This window comes from Mauremys mutica, unplaced genomic scaffold (genome assembly GCF_020497125.1).
Source record: "Mauremys mutica isolate MM-2020 ecotype Southern unplaced genomic scaffold, ASM2049712v1 Super-Scaffold_100270, whole genome shotgun sequence".
NCBI classification, from domain to species: Eukaryota; Metazoa; Chordata; order Testudines; family Geoemydidae; genus Mauremys; species Mauremys mutica.
Genome location: NW_025423299.1, coordinates 51,089 through 54,751, shown reverse-complemented (window position 1 = coordinate 54,751; position 3,663 = coordinate 51,089). Strand labels below are relative to the sequence as shown.

Below are 3,663 nucleotides of genomic sequence, written 5' to 3'. Positions count from 1 at the left end.
TCGCTATGCGCGGCTCATGAGATGCCTAATGGTCTCAGACGCTATTCGGTGGTCCAGAGACATTTACACAGAGCATGTCACCGGCCATCGTCAATACCAAGAGTGAGCCGGCGTGACTCCACACACCCGCAAGGGGGAAGAGACCTGTAAACTTCCGCTGTTGGACTTTATCCCCTGAACCAACCAAACTGAACTCTGCCCTGTGAGGGGCACCCTATCACCATTACCCAGTCCGCTCATTTACTCACGCCCACGACTATCCATAACCTGTTTGTATGAGTGATGTGCCCTCACTGCTTGCTGGCTGTACCTTGAACTCTCCCACCGTATACCCCGCATTGGGGACATGACAGACTGTGTATATGTATATGCTGCCTAACACCAAAATGCTAACATCCCCCCACAACCTGTATGTTACCCCCAATGACACAATAACTGACGCTTCAAACACTTTGTATCGTTTATTTTAAATATTCTCTAATAAAATTTAAATCTGTTCTTATCAGTTTAATATCTGATAAGTCCTTTATTTAAGGACTGTATGTTAAATTGATTTTTGGAACAAGGGGATGGAATAGGAGCTTGCTCTGACCACCCCATGCATTGACCTGGTATTGCACTATTTCCAGGACCAGTGCCTCTCCTTTTGGGGAGAATTGTGTGGTTAAAAAAGCAGAATAAGATTCACTCTAAAGATGCTGATTTGAGAAGATTTTTTTTAAAATAGTTGGAAAATCAGGTTTCTTTAGCACTTAAGTTCTTCATAACAACATATTGTTAAAATTCCTTGGGAGTGTTTTCTGAGTCTACAGCTGTGAGTTTCTTTGTCTTGCTGGAAAATTGTTTTAAAAGCTGAGATTCTTCTGTTTGCTGTGAGTTTTTTCAACAACATGAGGGATGAATGCTTTCCAGACTGAGGGTCTGTTTGGGAGATGGTTGGTTGGGGGGGGTTGTGGGGGGGGGGGGACGTGTGTGGGGGGGGACACAGATTGGTAATATTCAAGGTCACATGTATATCAATAACTGGATGAGTTACACAGACTTCTCCCCACCCAGCCTACGCTCCATTTATCTTGACTGAGCCTGCCGCCCACCATCCCAGAGCAGAAGCCTGAAGCCTGAGCCCCACCGCACGTGGGGAGGAGGGGAACTCCCGCTGGTTGCCTGCTCCTACAGTGTTTATGACTCCGGAAGGGGGTAGGGACCAGCCCCTGCAGGCAGCCCGGGGGAAGAGCCGCTGCTTTGCTGCCCCCGACTCCCCCTCAATTACAGCCTGGGAGGCTGTGGCCACAATAAAAGCCCCTGGTGGCAGGGCCGGCTCCAGAGCCCAGCGGGGCAAGCACCCGCCTGGGGCGGCCCTTTCCCTGGGGGGCGGCAGGCTGGGCCGGCGGACCTGCCGCAGTCATGCCTGCGGGAGGTCCACCGGAGCCCCGGGAGCAGCGGACCTGCCGCAGGCATGACTGCGGAGGGGACGCTCGGCCGGCGGCTCCGGTGGACCTGCCGCAGGCATGACTGCGGACGGTTCGCTGGTCCCGCGGCTCGGCTGGACCGCCCGCAGGCATGCCTGCGGCAGCTCAACCGGAGCCGCCGGACCAGCGAACCGCCCGCAGCTGCGGGAGGTCCAGCCGAGCCGCGCGACCAGCGGACCCTCCGCAGTCATGCCCGCGGGAGGTCCGCTGCTCCCGCGGCTCGGGGGCGCCTCCCGGGCATGACTGCTTGGGGCGGCCAAAAACCTAGAGCCGCCCCTGCCTGGTGGCCACATTTGAGAAATGCTGGAGCCTCACAGTAAACAAATCCCAGCAGGTTTGTCACTCCCTGTCCCCCACCCTTCCCCCACCCTGGGGATTTCCTGCCCTCTCCCACCCAGCCCAACCTCCCTGGAAGTTCCCACCCCCTATGTATTTACTGCCCTTTCTCCCCGCCAAGGGAACCCGCCAGCAACTCCCTGATAATCCCTCCCTCACCTGGCTCCACTGCAGCCATTTCCCTTCCCTGGTCCCTGGGAGGACGGAATGAGCTGGAGCAAAACATGGATGTTGCGCTGCAGCCTGTTAGGGCAAAAAGGGCAATTGGGGACATGTCAGAACAGGAAATAATTTCCCAGCACAATTCCCCCCAGGCTCTTTCCCTGCACACAGATATTCTAGCTTGTCCTGCATGGGACAGAAACATCCAAATCTAGGGCTGTCAATTAATCGCAGATAACTTAAACAATTAACTTTAAAAAAATCATGATTAATCTCAGTTTTAATCACACCGTTAATAGAATACCAATTGAAATTTATTATATTTTGTTTTTCTACATATTCAAATATATTGATTTCAATTACAACATAGAACACGAAGTGTACAGTGCTCACTATATAGTTTTATTACAAATATTTACACTGTAAAATATAAAGTACTGTACTGCAATCTCTTTATTATTGAAGTGCAACTTACATATGTAGATTTTGTTGTTTTTGTTGCAGAAGTGCACTCAAAAAGAAAACAATGTAAAACTTTAGAGTCCAGTCAGTCCTACTTCTTGTTCAGCCAATCGCTAAGACAAACAAGTTTGTTTACATTTACTGGAGATAATGCTGCCCGTGTCTTATATACGTCACCTAAAAGTGAGACCAGGCTCTCTCATGGCACTTTTGTAGCCAGCGTTGCAAGGTATTAACGTGTCAGATATGCTAACATCCATATGCCTTCATACTTCAACCACCATTCCAGAGGACATGCTTCCATGCTGATAATGCTCGTTAAAAAAATAATGCGTTAATTTGTGACTGAAGACCTTGATGAAGAACTGTATGTCTCCTGCTCCATGGTTTTATCTGCATTCTGCCATATATTTCGCTTTATGGCAGTCTTGGGTGATGACCCAGCACATGTTCCCTTTAAGAACACTTTCACTGCAAATTTGACAAAACACAAAGAAGGTATAACGTGAGATTGCTAGAGATAGCTACAGCGCTCAACCCAAGGTTTAAGAATCTGAAGAGCCTTCCAAAATCCAAGAGGGACGAGGTGTGAAACATGTTGTCAGAAGTCCTCAAAGAGCAACACGCTGATGCAGACACTGCAGAACCTGAACCACTAGACAGGAAAATCCATCTTCGGTTGGTGGCATCTGACTCAGATGAGGAATATGAAGGTACTTTGGATCGTTATTGAGCAGTACCTGTCATCAGCATGGAAGCATGTCCCTGGCCTCTGATTGCTAGAAGCTGGGAGGGGAGAACAGGGGCTGGAGCTCTCCATGGCCGCCTGGTCTGGTCACTCCCTCTGAAGCCCATAGCCAGGGCCAGCCTTAGGGGTGGGTGCCACCAGGGAATGGCCCAGGGGCACCGTGGTCAAGGGCGGTGCTGTACGGTGGCAGAGAGGCGTGTGCTGCTGGTGTAAAGTCAGAAACTGCTCCCGGCTGGCAGGGGAGTGCTGCTTGGGGTGGTGCCCAGATTTCTCCCTGCTCCCTCCCGGCATAGGAGCATGGGGGGGGGGGGGAGGGGAAGAGAAGGGGGAGATGGCGGTGATGAGCGGCTACTGCTCCCCCCAATGTTCCTCCGTGCCCCCCTAGGGGGCCGTGAGGGGAGAGCAAGGAGCGACATCAGGGCTCCCTGCCTCCAGGTCACCTTCCCCCCCTGGGCTGCTGCTCTCTGTCCTCCCCTTACGCAGCCC

The 3,663-nt window shown here is 51.7% G+C and overlaps 1 non-coding gene across 1 annotated transcript; it reads left to right on the top strand.

Moving 5' to 3' along the window:
* Window positions 1–460: 460 nt before the first annotated feature.
* Window positions 461–645, top strand: LOC123360519. The gene has a single exon (XR_006576029.1). It is a non-coding gene; the product is annotated as a U2 spliceosomal RNA (small nuclear RNA).
* The last annotated feature ends 3,018 nt before the right edge of the window (window positions 646–3,663 follow it).